This window comes from Camelus ferus, chromosome 2, assembly GCF_009834535.1.
Source record: "Camelus ferus isolate YT-003-E chromosome 2, BCGSAC_Cfer_1.0, whole genome shotgun sequence".
Taxonomy (NCBI): Eukaryota; Metazoa; Chordata; class Mammalia; order Artiodactyla; family Camelidae; genus Camelus; species Camelus ferus.
Genome location: NC_045697.1, coordinates 36521650 through 36547344, shown reverse-complemented (window position 1 = coordinate 36547344; position 25695 = coordinate 36521650). Strand labels below are relative to the sequence as shown.

The 25695-nt window shown below is 42.9% G+C and overlaps 1 protein-coding gene across 8 annotated transcripts in view; it reads left to right on the top strand.

The window, feature by feature from the left end:
* Positions 1–25695, top strand: part of LNX1 (ligand of numb-protein X 1) — a 167578-nt gene that overhangs the window by 103975 nt on the left and 37908 nt on the right. The window lies entirely within an intron of this gene.

The window sequence follows — 25695 nt, the reverse complement described above, 5'->3', positions numbered from 1 at the left end:
GAGAAGAATGTGTATTCTGTTGTTTTCGGATGGAACGTTCTGTATATATCTAAGACCATCTGGTCTAACATGGCATTCAAAGCCCATGTTTCCTTATTAATTTTCTATCTGGATGAGCTACCCACTGATGTAAGTGGGTACTGAAGTCCCCTACTGTGTATTGCATCGCTGTCTATGTCTCCCTTTAGCTCTGTTAACATTTGCTCTGTATATTTAGGTGCTCCTATTTTGGGTGCATAGATATTTACAAATATTACATCCACTTGTTGGATTGACGACTTTATCATTATATAATACCCTTTTTTATCACTTATTACAGTCTTTGTTTAAAGTATATTTTGTCTTATATAAATATAATTGGTTTCCATTTGCATGGAGTATTTTTTGCTAATCCTTGACTTCTGGCCTCTGTGTGTCCTTTTATTTGAAGTGGGTTTCATGTAAGAAACATAGACGGGTCTTGTTTTTTTTAATCCATTCAACCTTCTTTTAATTGGAGCATTTAATCCCTTTACACTTAGAGTAATTATTGATAGGTATGTACTTATTATTGCCAGTTTAATTGTTTTCTAGCTGTTTTGTACTTACTCTCATTATGTTCTTTACTCTCTTCTTTTGTGGTTTGATCACTTTCTTTAGTGTTATGCTTACATTCCGTTCTCATTACCTTTTCAGTAGCTACCATAGGTAGAGATTTCACTTTGTGGTTACTGTGAGACTGACATAACAACTTATATTTATAACAGACTATTTTCAGTTGATAACCACTCAAGTTTGAACACCTTCTAAAGCTTTCCATTTTACTCTACCCCTCCCTCACATTTTACATCTTTTTATCTTGTGTATTCCATAGCTAATAATCGTGATTATTATTTTTACTACTTTTTTGTGTTAACCTTTATACTAGCTTTATAAGTGATTAATCCACTACCTGTACTATATATATACACCTTTACAAGTGAGATGTATGCTTTCATATGTTCCTTGTTACTAATTAGCGCATCTTCTTTTGAAGTTAAAGAAGTCCCTTTAACATTTTCTATAAGGTCAGTGTAGTGGTGATGAATTCCTTTAGCTTTTGCTTGTCTGGAAAACTCCTCGTCACTTTCTCAATTCTGAACGATAACTTTGCTGGGTAGAGTACTCTTGGTATTTTTTTCTTTTAGCACTTTGGATATATTGTGCCACTCCCTCTGGCCAGCAAAATTTCTGCTGAAAAGTCTCCTGATAGTCTCAACAAGGGTTTCCTTGTATGTAACAAAGGTTTCCTTACATGTAACAAGTTGTTTTTCTCTTGCTGCTTTTAAGATTCCCTCCTCATCTTTAACTTCTGGCATTTTAATTATAAGGAAGCTTGGTGTAAGTCTCTGTGGTTCTTCTTATTTGGAGCTCTCTGGGCTTCCTGAATCTGCATGTCTATTTCTTTCCCCAGGTTAGGGAAGTTTTCAGTCATTATTCAAATAAGTTTCTGCTTCTTTCTCTCTCTTCTCCTTGTGGGACCCCTATTATGAAAATGTTAGTCTAATGTTGTCCCATTAGTCCCCAAGCTACCTCCCTAAGCTATCTTCACTTTTTTTCATCCTTTTTCCTTTTTGCTGCTCTGATTGGGTGGGCTCCACTGCCCTGTCTTTGGGTTCACTGATTCTTCCTTTTGTTTCATCTAGTCTACACTTGAACCCCTCTAGTGGGTTTTTTTTTTCCCAGTTATTATATTCTTTAGATCCATGACTTTGGTACTTTTATTTTCTATCTCTTTATTGAAATTCTCACTGTGTTCATCCATTCATTTCCCAAGTTCAGTGAGCATCTTTAAGACCATTACTTTGAACTCTTTATCAGGTAAATTATCTCCATTTCATTAAGGGTTTTTCTGAGGTTTCATACTATCTTTCATTTGGAAAAATATTCCTCTGTTTCTTCCTTTTGCTTGACTCTGTTCTGGTTTCAAAGATGAGATGCAGCAGCCACCCCTCCCAGTCGTGAAGGAATGGCCTCCTGCAGGAGATGAACCTCCTCATTCAACTCTGCTCTTGGTTGTCTCCCAAACCTTTGTGATTGTCCAAGCAGCCCATCTTATTTTTAATAGCTCCCAGTTGAGGGTATGCCAAGACCTGTCAGTGTTTCAAAGAGAAGGATCTTAGTCAGCACGTAGAATCAGGCTGAGTGGAAGCCAGACCCTCAGGCAGCAGCCATTAAAGGATGCAAATATATACAGTCCTGTGGGTCTTACAGGCATAAGCCCTGCTGACCACCAGAGCCAGGTGATCTGGAGGGGACCCTGTGTGCAGCTGCAAAAAAGTGAGGCTCCAGATGAGTGTATAAGCTCCTTTCTGGGAGCCACTGATGAATTGTCAGGTAGAAGGGGAACACAAAGATGGCACCCCATCTGTGTGCCGTAAGGGCATCTCCATAGGCTCCTAGGTGTGCACCAACCTAAAGTCTGCCCCTCAGGCCAAAGCTCCAAGACTAGCAAATAGGCCTCTTTCACAGAAAGGCTGGGGGAGGGGGGGTGTTTCAGTCTGCTGCTTGTGCAGTGGCCCCCCGGGGGTGGGGGTAGCCTGCCAAGACCTGGCCCTGATCGTCACACTACCGAGGGACCCAGGACTGCCAGCCCTTCTAGCTACTAGAGCCAAGCCATCAAGGGATAGTCTGTGGGTGGCAGACACAAAAACCAGGGCACAATATGTAAAAACTGAGGTGCCAGGCATGTGAGAGCTCCCTCCCAGTGCTCTGGAGCACAGCCGCCGAGGGAGAGCATGAAGATACTGCCCATTCTCTCAGGGCTAGGGAAGGGATTACAGTTAGCCCTGGGATGTGTGCTGAATTAGCCGCCTGCCCCTCAGGCTGCAGATAAGCCAACAGGCTTCCCACAGGGAAAGAAGGAGCTCCTGGGTCTGTCCCTTGCTGTGCCCTGTGGGTGGGAGCTGTTCAAGAACCATGTGACGTTGAGATGTCCTCTGGCAGCAGCCACAAAAATCCAGGTTCCAGACCGGGGCATGGGCTCCTGCCTGGGAGATATTGGTGAGCTGGAGCAAGGCAAGTGGGGAATGCAAAGATGGCATCCTCTGGTCTGTAGGGGAACACAGCAGGCCGGTGTCACGGACGGTAAAAGAATTTACCAAAGACAAAGGATGAAAATAGGAAAGGAGTTTATGAGGTGCACTGTCATAGACAGCAGCAGGCCGCACAGACGAGAGGTGCCTGGGTGAGCCCCGAGGGTGAGCACGTAGGCTCTCTTACTGGGGAAGGGGTTGTGCACACAAGGGCTAGGGGGCTGTGGGATCAGCTCACGTACACGGACCTGACTGCTCACAAGTGAGGTGAGACTTGTCAGGGTTATTCTGAGTAACGGGATTTATGACTGATAAGGGCAGGATGTGCAGTGAGGCCTGTCCGCCTGGGCCACTGTGGGATTAGCCATTTCTTAGGGTGGTTAGTTCTGCAAGGGCAGGCGCATGCCAAGGAAAAGGGTGTACTTTGTGGGTTTTGGGAGAGTTTGCAGGCGGATATCTGAGATCTCAGGAATGGGGGTCGCGGGGCGCCGGCAGACACCAGTTGGCACCACATGCCTCCATTCCCCGAGCACACCTCTGTGGGGCCCTAGAAGTGTGCTGGGCCAGAGGCCTGCCACTCAGCCGAAGCTCCTGGGCAAGCAAATAGGCTTCTTTCTCAGAAAAATGGTTTAGGTCTGCGCAGTGCCTTGGGGTGGTCGTCTGCCAAGAGCTGCCTCTCCGATTGTTACAATCTCACAGGACACAGAAGGCAAGCTCTCCTGGCCTTCAGAGCCAGCCAATCAAGGGAGGTCCCCTGGGCAGCAACTGCTAAAACCCAGGCACCAGAGGTATGTGAAGAAGCTCCCCTGCCGGTGATACCGGCCATCTGCAGTGCGGCAAAGCGGGGCATAAAGATGGCACTCACCAGCGGACGATGGCGCCCGCGGGCTTTAGCAAGGACCCCCATCTCTGGAGAGTAACCCAGCAAACCCCTACCCCCTCAGGCTGACACTTTAAGATTAGCAAATGAGTATCTTTCACATCAAGTCTGGATACTTTTCAAATGGCTGCTTCTGTGCTGTGCCCTGGGGTGGGTGATTCTGGGTACCAGAGCCCTTTACTGCCATTTCTTGGTTTGCTGCAGCTTTGTGGGTCTTGTGCACGTGTGCCCTGCTTTTTCCAAAGCTCAGTGTTTGAGGCTCATCTTTCAGGCACAGGTCTTAAAATATGAGGTGCCTGATGTGGGGTTTTCAGGGAGAAGTTTCAGGTTTTGAGTTCCTTCCTGGTTGTGGGTCACTGTGCTGGAGTGGGGCTTATGGTGAGATTGTGTCTCGGCCTCTCCTGTATCAACATGGTTTCCCTCTCCCTTGCCCAGTGCGCAGAGGTCGCTCAGCTAGTTCTCGCGGGTTCTTTTTTCCATAGGAAATTGTTCCAAATTATAGCTACAGATTCAGTGTGTCTGTGGGAGGAAGTGAGCTCAGGATCTCCCGGAACTTCACACTTGCTTTTTAATTTTATGTTGTGGATATCATCCCTGGGTCAGCCTGTGTGATGGACGGATTGAAGTCCCTTCGAGTGGGAGAGTCATTCTCAAAGGGAAAGTCAGACACAGAGGGTTAGGCCAGAACAGTTGTGTTGCTGTAAGGCATTTTAGAAGACAGATTGGAAAGACAACTGAACGTGGGTGCTAAGTTTAGGTAAACTTAGAAAGCATAAAACTGCGTTCACAGGAACTAGCATGTAATACGCTCAAAAGTAATCTGGGTAAGGGGGGAGTAAACTATATTAGACCATAAACATCACCTAATTGCTGGTGGCGTTTTACCCGTGTCACAGGATTAGAATCTCTCTGCTTGTTCCTTGGATTATTGGGGAAGATCGGTAAGGGGGTAGCTTTCACAAGGTCTTTGTTTTCAGAGTCCTCTAGCTGACAGCCCTGGTGCCCCCTTCCCCTGCTGAGGCTCCCTGCTGCACCCTACACCCTCTGCTGTGGTCCTGCTGACCCAGTGAGGAGTCAGGATGCAGCCTTGGCTGAATGATGGGGACAGGGCAGAGGAATGTAAAGGCACAGGATGTGTACAGAGGACCCAAAGCATTTCCAAGGCACAATGAAGAGTTTGAAAGGGGACTGGAGCGTGCCTGCAAGACAGAGCCAGGGAATGCCCCCGGGCTGAGAATCTTTATAACATTGGAGCCAGCCCCAGGGCAGTGGAAACTGGGTTGGGGAATCTTGCAGACCCTCCTCAAGGATTTTGAAGCCATCAGAGAGTGAGTACTACACCAAACTAGGAGAACACAGTTAGGGGGATAAATTCCTAAAATAGAAGAAAGGTAGTTAACAGTGGATAATTTAAAAACCCTTGAGTTAGAAAAATAGCTAATTGTATGGTGAACCTGGGAATTAGCTGGCTCATTGACTATGTAGAAGTAGAATTTTCAGTGAATGGGTATAGTTTTATCTCAGTTTATAAAGATACAATGAAGAAGTTGACTTTGGTGCTGAGAATATAGAACTGAATTTCTAAATTCCTAGCGATATATTTTATTTTTTGGATTCTTTTTTTTTTAGTTGAAGTATATTGATTTACAATGTTGTATTAGTTTCTGGTGTACAGCGTAATGATTCAGTTACACATACATTTTTTCATATTCTTTTTCATTACAGGTTATTACAAGCTATTGTATATAGTCTCCTGTGCTATACAGTAGGATGTTTATCTATTTTATATATAGTGGTTTGTATCTGCTAATCCCAAATTCTTAATTTATACCTCCCACTCCCCCCTCTTCCCCTTTGGTAACTATAAGTTTATTTTCTATGTCTGTGAGTCTGTTTCTGTTTTTGTTAAATAAGTTCACTTGTTCATTTTTTTTAGATTCCACATGTAAGGATAATCATAATATTTGTCTCTTTCTGACTTGCTTCACTTAGAATGATCTCTAGGTCATCCATGTTGTTGCAAATGGCATTATTTTATTTTTATGGCTGAATAGTATTCCATTGTATATATATATTCTACTTCTTTATCTAATCATCTATCGATGGACATTTAGGTTGCTTCCACGTCTTGGCTATTGTATATAGTGCTGCTTTGAACATTGGGGTACATGTATCCTTTTGAATTGGAGTTTTCTCTGGATATATGCCCAGGAGTGGGATTTCTGGATCATATGGCTACTCTATTTTTAGTTTTTTGAGGAATCTCCATACTGTTTTCCATAGTGGCTGCACCAAATTACATTCCCACCAACAGTGTAGGAGGCTTCCCTTTTCTCCACACCCTCTCCAGCATTTATTGTTTGTGGACTTTTTAATGATGGCCATTCTTACCAGTGTGAGGTGATACCTCATTGTAGTTTTGATTTGTATTTCTCTGATAATTAGTGATTTTGAGCAACTTTTCATGTGCCTGTTGTCCATCTGGATGTCTTTATTAGAGAAATGTCTGTTTAGGTCTTCTGCCTAGTGATATATTTAAGCTGTAAGTAATGTTTATAAACACAAGCTTGGGTTGGCTTTTTGTTCTTGTTTCTCTTGTTTTTTTTTTGAGGGGGGTGGGTAGTCTGAAACTTTATTTAACCCAGCATGTATTTGGTCTTTAATCCGTGTGTTCCCTACCCCTCATTTAGGCTTCATTTTCTATTACTTTAGAATGATGAGTGTATACCTTACAAAGAGGAATTTGCTCTATATTTTAATTCATTCTATGAACACTGTGAGCCTTCCGTGGAGCTAGCTGCTGGTGGGATATAAAGATTTTAAGACACCCTACCATTAAGATACTGACAATTTAACTGGAGAGACTGATGAATTCACAACTAAAAAGTGCCAGAAGTTACAAAGTTTCAAGATAAAAGAATAATTTTACCCTGAGAAAGCTGAGAAGAGGCTAAGCAAGCAGAGACTAGAGCAGATGGAACAGCACTGAGATGGTGGCCATTTGGATGTGTAGGGGGAGCCTCTCATCGCTGTGGCTGTGAGAGCTTGTGGATTAGTTTGTTCTGTATCTTTACAGGCTGCTTGGCCAACAGTTTCCATTGGGCTGTAAGATTTCTTCCAAAAGTTGTCATTCTAATATGAAGTTACACTTGCTTATTCCCCCAGTTGGTGCCAGGATTTGGTAGGTTGATTGATAATTCATACATGAGAATTCAGCGTTCTGGGAAAAGTTCAGAAGTAGCTGTTGTGTCTCACTAACATACTATTTTACGTCAACATTTATAAATTCCTCAACTTGAATTGCTGATGTAAATGTAGGATGGACACTTAGGAATGTGTCCAGTGATTGAGTTTTCTATTTGTTCATATCATCATTGATTAGAAGAAGTTTCCTGTTGAATGTGACTTAAATTATCCGGGAATGTTTATTAAATTTTTTCTTAAAAGTTCCAAAACATACTATAATGTTTTTCTTTAAGGCAGCCTCCAAACAAATGGTCTGTATTTTAAAAAAACTGAACACCCATAACCAAGTGATTATTTTGATTAAACAGTAATTAGATAGATACCAGCAATTTGGGAAGTCCAATTTGCAAATTACCCCTTTGCCCATTTATTAAATGACAGGGTACATGCTAGCACTGATCAGGTGGTATTTCTTAAAAATGTGACTGAGCTAACAAAGAGCCACATTATTTTAACAATCAGCCCCGTTTGCCAGTGCCTTTCCCTGGGCACACCCCTCTCCTGCCCTTCAGAGTACTCTCCCTGAAAGGCAGGTGCAGTTTCAGCCACAGGATAATAGCGATGCCTACCGTGTTTCTGATCCAAGAACCTTCTGTGACTGAGTCTCTACCTTTAACAAATCTTAATCACTTGAGCTGTTTCCAGTCACCAGCATGACTGACAGTCCTCTCCTCATGGTAGTGATGGCCAGTCAACTTTGTAGACTGAGGGACGAACATATTTCTGAGATTTTCCAAGATCAAAATAGAGTTGGAATTGCAGACAAGAAACCAAGCATCTTTATGTGTGGTTAACTAGGTAAGCTGAAAGCATGCAACTGAAAAAATAGAAGGTGGGAAAAGACATGTTTAAATCCTCTTGATTTACCAGCTGTATGACTTTGGGCAAATGGCTGCACTTTTAACTTTTGCAATCTGTGACGTGGGGGACTCAGAGCCCACATCGAGTAGCTCTGTGAGCTCGACATGAGAGTAAAAGAGAAACAGGGGAGCATGGGAAGTATGGGAAGGCCCTGGGGCTGCTGAGGGCTGGACAACGTAGACAACTACTGTCTACACTACTCAATAGAGTTTTCTGGAAGCTTCCAAATCAAGCACAAATGCCCACCTACACACAGTCAGATTCCTTCCACACTACACCTTCTGATGGTGCGTAAATTTGTAGAAAGCATCCCCATCCCCTTGCCAAGTGGTCAGTTTTGTTTTGTTTTATGCAAAGAAAGGGCCCCTTCCTCTTGGAAGATGAATCCTTTGCTGGTGCTTGGCTTGGGAAGCAGAGCCCTAGCTGGATGTGCGCCCCTCAAGCCCTCGCTAGGGCACCTCTATGCAGGACGCAGACTGCCCAGCTGTGTTTATTTCCCAAAAACCTTACTTATAGTCTCCTCAGAAATGTAGTGAACTCTCCAGGAATTGGATTAGTCCTAGAGGCAACGTTGACTGGTAGAAGGATAGGGGCTTGAAGTCACATGGACCCGTTTTTCATGTCTTGATCGGCCATTTACCAGCAGTGTTAGAAATGAGTGACTTCCGGGAAAATCATCTTGGTCTTCTTGTGTGATCTTGGGTGAGTGACTTAGTTTCTCCGAATCTGTTTCCTCATCTGTAAAATGGAGAATCAACAATATGTCCGTCCCCATAGGTGGTGGTGAGTAGTACACGTGAAAGATACTGCGCATGTACTCAGCACACGGCCGGGCCCCTGAGTACCACCTCCTGGTGCCAGTTCCTGGGACAGGAAAGCTCACTCTCCATCACTAGCTCTTCATATCAGTTTCGACGAGATACTGACCATAGTGCTGTGAGGTCCAATGAAAGCCTTGCTGACTTTAATTTTTAAATGGGGGGAGGTGTTGCTACTTTAGTTTAAACCATTAGACTGTTTCCTATCAAACCATATCTTCCCAAAACACATCAATACTATTAACACTAAGAGAGCAGACCTGAGTGAGCCAGATCTCCTGGTTTTCTGGGAGAACAAAGACCCTTATCCAAAATGTCAGTTTTACATAATCCAGTTGATGGTCGATTTAAGAACAGGCTGAGCAGCCAGATGACAACTAAAGTTAATAGGAAAAGTTGTCCTCTGAAGATCAGTTCTCAGTATCATAATTAATGAAATCCTCCACTAGATTATTCAAACCCTGTCACTGACAGGCAAGCGGGAGGATGGGGGAACAGAGTCAGCGGAGCCCTTGGAGGGTATTTTAGGGCAATTGGCAAAGTAAAGAGAGCTGCTCATTGTTTCAGTGTCCGAAACTACCAGAATCCTGAGTGATTTCTGCAGTGTCTCTGGGCCTGTCTTCACTTGAAGAGGCCAAAACTCTACTTCCAAGTTCACCTGTGAATCAAAAAAAATCTATGGTTTCCTTTTAGCAGACCACTGTCTGATTTTATAGGAGATATGCATATTCATATTTGAAAACTCATGATACAGCTTGAGATAATCATCTTAAAGATGAAAATACAACATTCTTTATAACAGTCCTTTTCTTAGGAACATAAACTCTTGCCTGACTGTTAGTCTGTTCCTTTGAAGATTTCTGGAGGGTCCTGATGTTTTAGCTGGATGTCTGTGCAATTTTTATATTGTGATACACAGCTCATAATGCCTACCATCTTAATAAAAGCTTAAAATATCTAAGTGTTCAGATCCAAAAGACCATTGGTACCAAATTCCATCGTGCAGAGATGTGAGTCCCTACAGTTTGTGCTAATACTCTGCACTGATGTTCGGTGCACCCACCCCAGAGGTTCTCATTTGGTTGGTCTAAAGTACCCGATGGGCTGGATTTTTTTAAATCATCCCAGGTGATTGTTCATCTAAGGTTAAGAACCACTGGATAGGGGAACAAGCATGTTGATAATACTGATAATAGTTTAGTAATCTATCTCAAATGCCTTAAAAATGTGCATTTCACTTGGCCCAGTTATTAAAAAAACACAAACATGTATATGTGTATGCACTGAAAAAAGAGATTGGAAGAATAAACACAGATTAGCAGGAATTTTCTTGAGGGGGTAGAATTATGGGGTTTTTATATTCTTTTTTCTACATTTTCAAAAATTCCATCCCTGAACTTCTATTGCATCATCATCATCATTATTATTATTATTATTATTATTATTATTATTATTATTATTATTAAGTATAGTTCATTTATAATATTGTTTAATTTCTGGTATACAGCATAGTGATTCATTTATACATATATATTCCTCTCCATATTCTTTTTCATGATAGGCATTGAATATATTTCCCTGTGCTATACAGTAGGACCTTGTTTATCTATTTTATATATAGTAGTTAGTGTCATCTAGAAATCCTGAACTCCTAATTTATCCCTCCAACCCTCTTTCCCCATCTAGCCTTGGGCCTTCTATTTGGTAGCCATTCAGATATTTGTGGCAAGAACAAATGAGTTCAGAGAGCAGAGAACTTCCTGTGAAGTTCGGTGGAGAAAGTGAGATTAGATTTACCGTTGGATAAAATGAGTTTGGCCGCCATTCAAACAAAGCCCAGTGAGAGGCCAGCTGGGGCAGAAACTTGTGGTGGAGGTCAGTGTGAGCGAAGAGGGACAATTTGCAGATGTGCTCAACTGCAGAAAGCCTTGTCCAGTGGCTATGCCACACCACAGGCATCGGGCAGAGCCGCAGCCCAAAGGCAGGCCTGGCAGGAGAGAGGGAGAAAGATGTTCGGTTACCCTGTAAGTAAGTAAGAGTTCAGCACTGCCTGCATCTGCTCCCTCCCCCGTTTGCATAACAGTTTTAGAGAAATAAAATAGTCACAGGAGTAAGGTGGTTGCCCTTTAATAAACTGAAAGGAGAGAAGCAGCTATTTAACAAATAGAAGCTGGCTGGAAAAAGAGGATTTTTGTTTGTTTCATGCAAAAAGATTTGGCACTAAAGAGCCAAATAGCTTTCCATGACACATTTTCAAACACGGAGTGAGGAGGAACATACTTTCTCCATCCCTGAGAGTCGTGTCGTGCAGGCAGAAGGGCTCTGGACACCCAGCCCAGATAGCTCAGGGCCTCTTTTTTTTTTTTTTTTTAACTTTACTTTTTTTTTTTTTTTTCCCTGAGGGGGAGGTAACTAGGATTTTTATTTATTTATTTTTTTGATAGCAGTATTTGAACCCAAGACCTCTTGCCTGCTAAGCACACACTGAACTGTACCCCCCGCCCCCCCCCACCCCCACCCCCAGCCCCTCACACAGAGCCTCCCATACTTTTCCTAAAGGCTGAAATGGAGGGCACTTTGAGGAAGGAAGGAAACGCTTTAACGTGCCATCTGGGAATGATTTCCACTCGAATGTCCTGCTACCTTCTCCCACCCCTGCCCCATCTCCATGCCAAGCTGTCACCTCTGGAGAGCCTTCCACCCCCCGGCTTGTGCAGACATCACTGAAACTGCAGGCCCTCGAAGACCCCGCCCAGGCGGCTGGAAGCCTAGGTGGCTTTCAGAGCTGGTTGTAAAACCTCACTGGGCAGTCAGTTCCGATCTCTAGAAACCCTCACCACCATGACATCCACCCTTTCCCATTACCCTACAAACATTTCCTAGTCATCCTGAAATAGAAACACAGTTCATCCACGTAGGCCAGTTTCCCGAAAATAAGAAGCTAGACTTTGGGCTTTTCTAAGTGTGTTAAAACTACAGATAATTCTGAATGAAACCAAGAATTGCAGGGTTCTAAATGTTAGCCAAAAAGACGACCTCCCCCCGCCCCCCCAGCCACCACCACACACCCCCTAACCTTGTGGACAGTTCACGGAGAACTTCAGTCAGCTGTGGCATGGGAATTGTCTGTTCTCCCTCCCCCAAAGCATCCAGGAAAACAACTCCGTGACCCCAAAGATGTCGGAGACTCACAGAATGGATAAACTATTCTGACGTCTCTGTGAAGAATTGACCTGGCATGTGGACTGTGCCCGAGCCCTCCACCATCCCTCATTAACCACTGTCAAGCTCACATCTGGTCTGGGCCTTGGAATTCTGAGGTGTCACCCCAGGGAGCAGCACTGGTATTTATCAGGCCCTCCTGGCTATCAGCGTGGGTCTTCCTAACTAAACAGTGGAGTCGATTCTTCCAGTTGCTGGAAAGCCCTGGAACTGCATGTGTTTTGGACCTACGAGGGCTGTCAGGAAGCTCTGCTGAAGCAGGAGTTTGCAGGGTGGCCTTTGGGAGGCCCTTCTAAGAGGGTGTCATGTGAGCACACACAGGAGGAACCTGAAACCACAAAAGCCCCCACCTCACTCACTTCTGTTTCTATTAAATCTTTGGGCAAAATATATGAAAAGGAAAAAGATGTCAGAGGACCATGGAGTACTCTGAGTAATCATATTATTTGGAGTTGCAACTCTGACTTTAAACTGTTTCTGCCGCTTACGAGGTGACCAGCTCATCCTGGTTTACCTGGGACTAACCTTGGTTTAAAACTGAAAATCCAGCATCCCAGGAGCCCAGTCAGTTCAAGGCAAACTGGGACGGCCAGTCACCGTAAGTGCTGTGTGACCACGGGCAAGTGAACCTTTGTATTGTGTTTCCACATCTGCAAAGTGGGGATGATAATTACATTAGGTGGTTGTGAGGATTAAATGAACAGAGGGGAGAGTGCTTGGAACTGCCTGACCACGTTAAGCACTTGGGTAATTTGATAGTTACATACAGCCTTTAAATCAGCAGCAAAATCCCAACCAGAGCTGTGTTTAATTTTCAGCTCCTTTGCCTTAGTGCTGTGTCATCTTGGATAAAGACTTAATCACTGAGCCTTATTTTCCCCATCTGTAAAATGGGGATAATATAACCCAGCTGGGGCAGTATTTGCTGAGATAAGTCCTACTCCCCCAATCCCATAGCTGGTGATAAAGACCAAGCATGGAACAAGTAACAGCTCAGGTGGTTACTACTGTGACTTGTTATTAATAAGACAGAAGATGGTGTACTCCTAGCTGGCATGGGATGGAAACAGCTGCCTCTTTTCTCCTGATAAATTGTTTTCCACCACAAACGCTTTGCATTTCAGTATCTAAATACCTAGACTAAAGAGCTCCCTCTAGAGGAGGAGTAGATCAATCACAGGAAGTTACCCACCCAGGCAGACAAGATCACTTTTAGCTTCTGCTTCTTGGGATGCTTGGGGCCACACCTACTCTTAGAGATAGTTAGGTTATGTTTGGAGAGGAAAACTGGCAGGGAGACAGCAGGCCAGAGGGCATGTAGGGACCGCAGCAGCTGCCTCCTTCCACCACCGACCCACTGAGCATGCTCCACTGACAGCAGCTGCTTCCTCCCACCACCTGACCCACTGAGCATGCTCCTGTTGACAGGGCAGAAGCCAAGGCACAAGCAGCTCGAAGCTTGCAGCTCATGCCTGTCAACCGCAGGCCTGAAGATGCCGACTTGATTAGAACTGGCCACACTTGCCAGCTCCTGCTGTTTCTATTTCTCATAGCAGCCACTTACTAGCTGGCAGCAAACAATGGCTGGAGTAGAGAGTATAGGGTTATAAATAACCTTCTAATTTTCCTTCTGTTTTCCCTACCTCCTACATTGCAATCACCTTCAAATCATCGGCCACCTGAGTGCATGGCACATTACAGTCTTGAGCTGCATGCCTCAGCTGAACGTCTGTCTGCTTTGAATCCAAATTTCAGCCCCTCCACTTACCAGCTGTGTGACCTTGAGAGAGTCACTTAACCTCTCTGTGCTTTAATTTCTTTTTTTTTTTTTAAGTGGAGGTACTAGATTGAATCCAGGATCTTGTGGATGCTAAGCAAGCGCTCTACCACTGAGCTATATATACCCTCCCTTGTCTGTGCCTTAATTTCCTATTAGCGAAGTGATAGGGATCTTCCTCATCAGGATGATGTGAGGATTGAATTAATTAATACTCATAAAGCCCATAGAATAGTACCTGGTCCATAGTAAGTGTGTTGTAAGTGTTGGCTATCATTACAAGCTATTATTAACAGGTGGGTTCAGATTTGAAGGATAAAAAGATGAAGCACAGGTTGTCTGACAGACTAACTGCAAGCTAACAGAAAAACAGAAATGGAGAGCCATTAACATTAGGTAAAAGAAAATCCGCTTTTCCCTACCTTCCCCAAAATAAAAATTAACACTGTGCAGAGACAGGCCAGCTGTTTCTCATGCCTGCACAGCACCAAGTCATCAATCCCACAGGAACATGTCGGCATCTTTGGTAAACCAAGTCACCTGTGCTGGCTTCATTGTCATTGGAATATTTGTTTCTGGAGCCAATCCCACCATAAGAGCACCCTGCCCCTTTCCCCACCTCACCAGACCCAAGAGACTTAGGTTCCAGCTGCCCAAAGCCTGGCCTGCATTTCCACGTCGCTTTCCAGTTTGTCTGTAATTTCCCTTTCTGGGATTCATTAACAAGTGAGGCAGGGAGGGGGGCTGGAACTGCTGGGGACATTTTCCCCCGTGGTTTGGAGGCAGAAGAAAGGGGCTAATGAGAGGCAGGAGCACGTGGTTGGCGGTGATGTAGGAAGTGCCTGGCTTCTGCAGGGGGAGGGCCTTTCAGGCTCAAGTTCACACTCAGGGTCCAAGCTGACTCCCAGACAGTGGGCTTGCCCTGCTGATAACCTCTTACTTATTAACTGATGTTTGCTTCACTTCACCCGTGAGTACACGAAGGTGCTAATGACTTTTTTCAGGTATGGTTTCTGGTAGCTTTGTGAGTCGCCATGTAATTTGATCCCAGGGAACATGGATTTTAACTTAGAGGAGAAAAAGTAATCCAAACAAGGAAGAATGACTTTACCTAATGTTCATAAACCAAAGAGAGATAAGATAAGAAGCTGCAGGTGAAATATAGTGAGTGAACTATAGAAAATAATTATCCAGTCTGAACTCAGAAAATTCCCAAAAGAGTTCCTGTGCTTAGGACCAGGCTGCCAGAAAACCAGAGGAGTCAAGTTAATAGAAGTTGTATTACTGTTACTTGAGTCTTTTCCAAGTGAAGTGATCAGGACTTAATTAGCAAGGGAGGGTCCTACTCAAGGATGGGCTCAGGGAGCTCAAATGGGACTGTTTTGGAAGATGACTGATGCATTTATTTTTGTCTTAAACATAGTAAAGATTTCTAGTGTCCTGTATTCGGAGTCATGAAATATTATCACGTATTTTAAAAACATAGCCTGTCTTAGGCATATGTAGAATAGATATACAAGATTATACTGTATAGCACAGGGAAATATATACAAGATCTTGTGGTAGCTCACAGCTGAAAAAAAATGTGACAATGAATATATGTATGTTCATGTATAACTGAAAAATTGTGCTCTACACTGGAATTTGACACAACATTGTAAAATGACTATAACTCAATAAAAAAAAGTTTAAAAACAAACAAACAAAAAACATAGCTTGTCTTCCTGTTTAAAAAAAAAAATCAAGGCAGCCTGCAACAGTGAAAACATATCTGGGCTAGCACAATTAAAAGTATAAACAGAAAGCATTTAACAAAAGAAGCAAGAAAAATCATAGCATAGGACATTATGCTAAGTGAAATAAGTCAGAGAAAGACAAATACTGAATGATCTCTTATATGTGGAATCTTAAAAAAAAAAAATCTCGTAGATACAGAGAACAGATTGGTGTTTGCCAGAGGTAGGGGGTGGAGGGTGGGCAAAATGGGTGAAGAGTGTCAAAAGGTATAAAATTCCAGTTACAAAATCATTAATTCATAGGAATGCAATCTACAGCTTGGGGGCTACAGTTAATAATTCTCATTGTATATTTAAAAGTTGCTAAGAGAGTAGATCTTAAAACTTCTCATCACAAGGGGAAAAATTTGATGAATGTTAACTAGATTTCTTGTGATTATTTTGCAATGTATACAACTATTGAATCATTATGTTATGCAGCTGAAACTAATATAATGTTATATGTCAATTATACCTCAATTAAATCCATCAAAAGGAAAAAAAACCATATCTGGGCCAGAACAACTAAAAATATAAACTGAAAACATCTAATAAAAGGAGCAAGAAGAAAACATAGCTGCTCCCAGAATCTCTCAGCTGCTGTAACACATGGTGGATTCTGTGTCTGTGAGTGCTGTTTGCAGTGTTGAGGACTTAGTGGTGAACAAGACATGCTGGACTTTCACTCTTATGGAAAATATACCCCTTTGGGGAGGAGATAGAGATTTAGAAAGAAAGCAAATAAACAAAATCATTTCCAAAGATGTTAACTGCTGGGAAGGGAAAGTGGGGGCTGGTGGGAGAGGCGGTCCCTCCCCACTTTAGACTGACAGTCAGGGGGCCTCTGGGAGGAGGTGACTTTGAGCCTCTTGTTAACATCATCCCTTCTGCTCCCCTCACCCTCTCTTGTGTTGGCATCAGATTTCTCAATGCCCACTTGTATTCTGCACCCACAGGCATGGCGTAGCCCTGATGAAGCCTAGAAGTGGTGGCAGACAGGTAGTCAGGTGTCCTGGGTTTTCTCCCCAGGACAACCCCCAGGGCTTGTCCTCCTTTGGTCTCACTTCTGCTCTGTTCTTCCCCATCAAGGTCACTTGGGACAAAGTCTGCACCAATCCCAATTATCCTGGTACCTGCCATGCGCTTGTATTCTTAGGGCTTTTGAATGTGGTGTTCACACGCAGTCTGCCAGGACAATGTCACTCATTTTCCCAGACTCAGCTCAGATTTCACCTCTTCTGGGAAGCCTTCTCTGATTACCCCCTACAGTGAATGGCCTCTTTCTCTGAGCTCTCCCAACCTTTGGGTGTACCTCCATCTCTCTCTGATGACATGGTCTGGTGGCTGTCTGTTTTCATATTAGTCTCCTTGCATGCATACACTGTAGAGTAGTTTTCTTTGCAGCCATAGTGTCTAACATTATGCCTGATATATAGTAATTACGTTGATTACTGCTTATTGAGTTGTTCCTATATTCCAGGTACTATTAGGGATTTTGCATGATCTTTCAAGTCTCACTGTAAACATTGTGCCTATTTTACATTCTGGGCAGTGAGGCTCAGAGGAACTAAGGAACTTGTCTAAAGTGGCAGAGCTGGTGGTGGCAGACCTAGGATTCATATCCAGATATTTTAAACTTGGAAGGCTGAGCTTTTACCACATCACTGCGCCCTCTTTCCCAGGAGTTCCTCCACAAATGTTCATTGAATAAAAACAAGTATTTCAAAATCACTCATCCTGCTTGTAACAGCATAATCCATCAAAAGAAGGCATTTGATAATGCTTTATTCATCTTTACATACATCATTGTTTTAAAACTCAGATCAAATAAAATCATTAAAGTTATCAGGGGAGTATGCGAAAAAGATAGAAGAATTAAAAAAGGCATTTCCCCCCTTTCCCTTTTCTCATCTCCAGTGGGAGTGTGGGGAAATGGAAAGGAAAATGATGAGCTTGCCGAGGGCAAAGGAGCCCCAGTATCACAACCAACTGCAGTTACACCCCTCTTTGGAGCTTACATTCTATAGAGAAAAAAATAAGCAGTGAGGAAGAGGGAGGGAGGGTTAGGATGTGCTAGGAAAACTGCTGTTTTAAGAGGGTGGTCAGGAAAGGTGGACTTTAACCACAGACCTGATGGAGATGAGGGAACAGACCAGGTGAAAATCTGGAGAAAGTGGTCCAGACAGAGGGCAACAGCAAAATACAAGGCCCCCAAAGCAGGAGGCTGCTGGGCAGGTGTGAGGACCAGCAGGCTGGATGGGCAAGGGATGGAGATGAGGGCAGAGGTGACAGGGGACAGAGAACACAGGGCCTGGTGGGCCGTCGTGAGGACTTTGTGTTTCAGTGACATGGAGACATGGAGAGCCAAGTTAAAAGGGTCACACGCTGCTCTGCTGAGAACAGCTGGGGGAGGGAAGTGAGTATAGAAGCAGGGAAACCTCTCAGGAGGCTGTTGCAATATTCCAGGTTTTGATGACAGTGGCTTGGACCAGGGTGGTGGAGGTGGAAGTGATGAGAAGTAGTTGGATTTTGAGTAGATCCTGCTTGATTGTGTTTGGAGCATCGAGAGAAAGAAAGGAGTCAGGGATGGCTCTGAGGTTTTTGGTCTGAACAACAGGCAGGATGTAAGGTGCTATTTAATAAAATGAGGAAGAGGCAGGAAGAGCTGGTATGGCAGGGAAGGTTGGGGTGTTGGGTTGTAGGTGAAGACATGGAATAAGCAGCTTGACTCAGGAGTCTGGAGCCTGGAGAGGCTCGGGGCTGGAGGCCAGGTGGTACAAGGGGAGAAAGCATGGAGGCCCACAGCCAGGATCCAGCTCCCCTCTGTGAACTTGGACAAGACTTTCTTCCCTTCCCACTTCCATACCCTTGTCTGCAAAGTGGAGTTGGTTTAATTGACATGACAATTGGGACAGTTGGGAAGGTCAAGAAGACCAGGGATGTAAATGGTAACACACAATATGTGTTAGACCAAGAGATGTCAGCCAGCCTCTTCCCAGCCCCCTTCTGGATTGCCAGACCGTGTGGTGAGAATGTGATCCATACGGCTCAGGGATGGCTGGGATGTCAGCCTGGGGAGTTGGGACTTGAGCAGTGGGAAATATTTCCATGGGAAAGTTTTGAGCGAAAAGATATTGTGTTGGTGTGCTTAGGATGGATTGGATGGCAGGGGAGAGGTGGGGAGCAGGGAGATGGGCTGGGGGTTGTTGCAAAGCCCTGGAGGCATGGTGTTGGGAGGGCCAGAGTGGGGGCCCTGGAGATGGAGTTAGAAGCCAGGCACGCATGACTGAGGCCCACCTTCAGCCTCCAGAGTCACCTGCACCTGGACAAAGACTTTCTCTAAGCCAGAGCACTCTGGGTCCTGAGGCTCCCAATGGCCCATCTCCCAGGTCTCCTCTGTGACAGCGGCCGTCTCCTCTGCAGCAGGCTCCCAGCCTGGCTCCACTTTGAACACAGCTTCAGAGTCGCTCATCCGGTTCAGCCTAAGATCCAGCTGTTAGCAGGGAAACTTGCTTCCCTCCCTAGCCCTTAATCTCGATTCTCTTGGTCTGAAAGAGTGAATGTACCCATGAGGGTTGAATGTCTCGTTTCCCTATTATATAATAACTTTGGGCAAGTGATCAGCTCTCCCAGGAGTGAGAGACAGTCGGAAATGCTGTCTCCTCCTTCCACTGGAATTAAAAATGGAGCTGGGGCAAATACTGAAAGGGAAGCCCCCCTTGGGGCCATCTACCCTGTGCCTGCACACACACCCTACACGAGTGGGAAGAGGGGAGATCGGGCGGAGACTGAGAGGAGGGTAGGGTTGCTTCCTGGAGGAATGAAAAGAGAAATGGGTCTGCCCTACCCACACTGGCAGGTTTCTTTTTATTCCCAGAGGTTGAAATTTGTCATCCCTTGAGACAGATCTGGCCTACAGATGTGTTTTGTTTGCCCACACAATAGTCTTAAAAATCTTGAATTTATGGCCAACTTTTAAAAATCAAGAGATTTCACATTCAAAACTGGATTTCGCCTTCCAAATTGATTGCTCTGGCAACACTGGGCTACTCTTATTTTTTTCTTCCAGTTTTATTGAGGTACAGTTGACATATAGCACTGTATAGGTTTAAGGCATACAGTGTAATGATTTGATATACAGACGTCATGAAATAATTACCACAGTAAATTTAGTGCACATCCATCATCTGATATAAATATAAAATTAAAGAAAAAATATTCTTGTGATGAGAATTCTTAGGATTTACTGTAAGAATTTTTATATATAACACAGGGAAGTGTTAATTATATTTATAATTTTCTACATTACATTCCTAGTTCTTAGTTATAACAGAAAGTTTATACCTTTTTGACTGCCTTCATCCAATTCTCCTTCCTCCAAACCCCTGCCTCTGGCAACTACAAACCTCTTCTTTTTTTTCCCCTTAATTGAGATATAATTGACGCATAACATTCTATTAGTTTCATGTGTCTAATTTGATTTGATATTTCTATGTGCTGCAGAATGATCACCGCAATAAGTCTAGTTAACATGTTATCATATGTAATTATAAAATTTTGTGTATTGACAAGACTTAAGATTTAGCAACTTTCAAATATGCAATCAGTATTATTAACTATAGTTACCATGCTGTGCATTACATCCTCCCGACATATTTGTAGCTTTCGACCTTTTACCCACTTCCCTCACCCCCCTGCCTATGGCAACCACCAATCTGTATGAGCGAAGGATGGTTTTTTGTTTTGTTTTTTTTAACATTCCACATATAAGTGAGAGCATACAGTGTTTGTCTTTCTGTCTGATCAACTTCATTTAGCCAAATGCCCTTAAAGTTCATCTATGTTGTTGCAAGTGGCAAGATTTTGTTCTTTTTTATGGCTGAATAATATTCCATTGTATATACACACCACATTTTCTTTATTCATCCATCAGTGGACACAGGTTGTTTCCACACCTTGACTATTGTCAGTAATGCTCCAGTGAACATGGGGGTGCATATGTGTTTTCCAATTAGTGTTTTCTGTTTCTTCAGATAAATACCCAGAAGTGGAAATGCTGGATCATTGTGGTAGTTCTATTTTTATTTTTTTGAGGAGCCTTCATACTGTTTTCCATAATTGCTGCACCCATATACATTCCCACCCACAGTGTACAAGGGTGTCTTTTTTTCCAAATCCTAGCCAATACTTACCTACAACTTGCCTTTTGAGAATAGCCATTCTAACAGGTGTGAGGTGATAGCTCATTATGGTTTTGATTGGTATTTCCCTAATGATCAATGATGCCAAGCATCTTTTTATGTACCTGTTGATTATCTATATGTCATCTTTGGAAAATTTCTATTCAGATTTTCTGCCCGTTTTTAATCAGATTGGGTTTTTTGCTATTGAGTTGTATGAATTCTTTATATATTTTGGATATTAACCCCTTATCAGATACATGATTTGCAAATATTTTCTCCCATTCAGTAGGTTGCCTTTTCATTTTGTTGATGGTTTCCCTGTGCTGTGCAGAGACTTTTTAGTTTGACCTGGTCCCATTTGTTTACTTTTGCTTTTTTTTTGGGTTTTTGGTGTCAGATTCAAATAGTCATCTCCAAGACCAATGCCAAGGAGCTCACCTTCTGTTTTCTTTTAGGAGTTTTTTGGTTTCAGAATGTACATTTAAGCCTTTAATCCATTTGAGTTAACTTTTGTGTATGGTATAAGATAGTGGTCCAGTTTCGTTCTTTTGCATGTGACTATCCAGTTTTCCCAACACCATTTATTGAAGACTGTCCTTTCCCCATTGTATATTCTTGGCTCCTTTGTCATAAATTGACCATATATATATGTGGGGGTTTATTTCTGGATTCTCTATTCTGTTCCATCTACCTATATCCAGTTTTCTCTTTCCAATACCACACTATTTTGACTACTATATAGATTGAAATCAAGGAGCATCATGCCTCCAGCTTTTATTTTTCTTAAGATTGCTTTGTTTATTTGAGGTCTTTTGTGGTTCCATACAAATCATAGGATTGTTCTATTTCTGTGGAAGTTGCCACTGGAATTTTGATAGGACTTGTATTAAATTTGTAGATTGCTTTGGGTAGTATGGACATTCTAACAATACTAATTTTTCCAATCCATGAACACACAATATTTTTCCATTTATTTGTGTCATCTTCAATTTCTTTCATCAGTGTCTTACAGTTTTCAGTGTTCAGATCTTTCACTTCCTTGGTTAAATTTATTCCTAGGTATTTTATTCTTTTTCATGCAATTGTAAATGGGATTATTTTCTTAATGTCTCTCTCTGATAGTTTCTTATTAGTGTATAGAAATGCAACAAATATTTGTGTATTGACTTTGTATCCTGCAACTTTACTGAATTTGTTTATTAGTTTTAACAGTTTTTTTTTGGTAGAGTATTTGGGGGCTTCTATACATACTAGGATGACATTGCAAACAGTGACAGTTTTACTTTTCCTTTCCAATTTGGATAACTTACTTCTTGACTAATGCTCTTGAGCTTGTTGTCTTGAGTGAGACAATAATTAACAAAGGTCTGTAGGGGTTGTTGCACCCATGAAATAGAACTGCTCACCACAGTCTCCCACCCAGCCTGACTAGCGTATGAATTTGCAAGTACTGATTCAAAGTAGGATCAGACTGAGCAATTGATGAATTCAACATGAGAGCAGACTCGAGGTTTACTTAATTCAGAAGTGAATTCATAAAGAAGACGTTTCTACTGTACAGCACAAGGGGACTCTATTTAATATCTTGTAGTAACCTATAATAAAAAAGAATGTGAAAACAAATACATGTACGTATATGTATAACTGAAACATTCTGCTGTACACTAGAAATTGACACAATACTGCAAACTGACTATACTCTCAATAAAAAAAGAAATTTTAAAAAGTGAATCGAGAAAGAAAAAACATGAAGGAAGTTAGAAGGATCAAAGGAGACTGTGTCCTTACCCAGATTGCTATAATGAGGGCACTGAGGTTCAGTTCCTTGTGGACAACTTTTATCCTTCCATCATAAGTGGATAAGTTCACTGTCAGAAAGGAGCCCTTGCCTGCAAACCAGCTTGTGCCACCAGGTTGGCTGAACTTGGCAGAGAACACCCCGTCAGAGCCTCCTCTGTAAAGCCTTCCTGGGGTCCATCCTGCTTCGGGTCAACCCTCATGGCCTCGGGAGTTTTTGCAAGAAGGAGGTTCATTTTTTTCTTACTTACCCCCTCCCTTGCATAAAAAAAATTCCATGCCATACCCAGTGTCACCATTCTTAGGTTAAGGCAGATATGCATCTGCTCACTTTGATACAAGAGCTCAGCATCTCAACTCTGTTATTAACTAAAAGGATTTGCAGAGTTGCTTGGAACGGATGGCATATCCAAAGCACGTGGCTTCATTGAAAAATGGTTTTCCACATGTCTCCTTGTGTTCATCCTTCAAGTTCATGTCCATCCCCCATCACCACCTGAGAGTACTTAGTGCTCAGGGTAACTAAAAGGGAGAATAAATCTGCTTGCTTTGAACACAGCCCAGGGTTTAGCGTATGTTCCTGTGCTGGCCAAGGCTAGTCAGCTCTCTCCCCCTCCGCCGCTCTTTTGTGCTTGTAAATCAAGAGGCCCCGGTATTAGTCAACACAAAAGAGATAATTAGTAAGTACAAGCTGCTACCTTCATAGATCACCCTGTGCCTCAGTGTCAGGCTAAGCCAGGAGGCTGAAACAAGCAACATTGCACAAGTATGAGTCGCTTCAGCAGAACATTTCTTACGCAGGCTTATGAGTCTGAACATTTAAATCTAGATTCCTGTACCGTCCCCAGCTATTGTAAGGATATCTGTTATATGAGGCCAAAAGAGGAGGCTACTTAGCCATTTTATGAGGTTTTCCTTTCCTGGACTGAGATGGATCTTTGGAACCCCAAGGTTTCTTAATGGAGTAGTCTTGGGATTCAGATGTAGTTAAATACCTTAACCCTCCTCATGGACGTGGTTGCAGAATAAGATTCCCCTTTTTCCCACTGGGATATGCTGTGTACCCTCAGGAAGCCATGGCTTGTGCCTTTATCAGCCATTTGTCCAATTGGAAAACTCATTTCCTGCTTTGGCAGAGCACATGGGCAAGGGCATTGCTGCCCCAAGAAAAGAAAGACTGTGTCTAGTCCAACTAAATCGTCTAGGAACTTCCTTCCCGTGGACTGCTAACCAGATACCGCTGGCTTACAGAGAAGTGTTCCACTCGTGTATTTATGACTTTGGAGCCGTTCAAATGCATGCTGGCTTGTATTTTTTCCATCACACAATGTTTCTTCCAATTTTTGAGTTTCTCATATCAACTGCTTTGCTATTTTTAAGCAGAACAATTTGAAGCCAATGTAGCTAATCAGAACAGTAAAACCTCACCAACTCAAGCAGGGAGCTTGCACTCTTTCAGTGAAGGAAAGACAGGCACTAAAAGCTGTTTCATCTTCTATAAGATAAGGATGTAGGATTATATAATCAGAGTCCTTTTCTACTATATTAAAACCACATTTCATCAAATCTAAGATGCCATTGATTGCATCAAGTTTCATGTACCGACAAGAAAAGAAAATTTTAAAAACTGCCACTGGTTAAATCATCCCCAAACTCCTTCAAAGCTATCCCCGCGATGCATGGATTGGCCACGTCAGCTTTGAAATCCATTCAGACAAATTTGGTGACCTCTCCTGCCCTCTAGTTGTGTTGTTTGGCATGAAACAAGCCAATTCTTTTGGATGATCTCAGTAACAAAATGTGACACCACTTTTCATCTCCTTGGGGGTGTCTTTCTTTCTAAGCAAATAAAGCATTTGCTTGGCTCCCTGCAAGAATATAGGAAATTGCTGGCCTCCTTCTAATGATGAAAATTTGCTTCATTGCTATCAAATGTACCTGCCACTGCTGTTTTTGAGACTTTCTATATATGCAGTAACTTTTCATTTCATTGCTGAGTTGTCATGTAATATTTTCTAAGACATTTAACGGCAAACTCAGTGGCATAGTACCAAGAGTGGACACAACTCAGTGGAAGTGGTGTGATGGACACCTGTGACTGTGTTTGCCATACTCAACAGCATCTGTGTCATGACTGCAGCTTGGCAGCTGAACTCTAGGACCCCCCCCCCCCCACCAATCACCTATGCATCCTAATCTCAGCCATGTTAACGTGTGAAAAAACAGGCATCTTAGAATTATGGACGTAGCTACAGTCTGTTGAGAACTTACTATATATCTTGCAGGGTACTAAACCCTTGGCAAGATTTAATGTCAACCGGACCTCACAGCAACCCAAGATGTATGTGCAGATAAGAAAATTTAACCAGGTTAACAAAATGGTTCCAGATCACACAGCTAGGTAAATTTCAGAGCAAGGATCTTGTCCAGACAATAGGCCCTCTGCCCACCAGCTCTGTGGTCCTGTAGGCTGTATATCATGCCATGTGCACTTCCACTGCCGATGGCTGTTGGATTCTATCTGTAAGCATCACTCCATATCGGCTCTCAAAGGGTTATTTAAAATAGCTCAAACATATGAGGTTTTCTGTAATAAATTTATATCAAGGGTATGCTAATTTATAATTATTTTTATCTAAATGGCCACTTCTTAAAGGGCCTCACCCATAAGATTTCTGCCTTCACAATTGGGAAGCTGGGGTCCGTCTCTGTGGCTACTTCCTCACCACAGTGCAATGAGGGTAAATCAGCTGCATTTTCTGATCAAGACCTGAGCCTGAGACTACTTGCCCAGTGGCAATGGAAGTGCACTCTCAGCAAAACATGGGCCTAGATCAAACCTTGGCCTCCTGGCCCTGAGGTCTGCTCTTTAACATGGATGGTGAATGGATAGAGACAATTTTTTTTTTAAAAAGACCATGACTGTGGTTTTACTCTCCCAATATTAGAAGACATGAATATTTTTAGTGCCCCCAGCCCTGGTCCCGGACACTCAGAGACCAGCCCAGAGGTAGAGAACAGAAGGCAGCAGGCCTGCCTCTGGAGAGTAGTGACACTGAGCAAACTCCTGTGGTTTGTAGTGA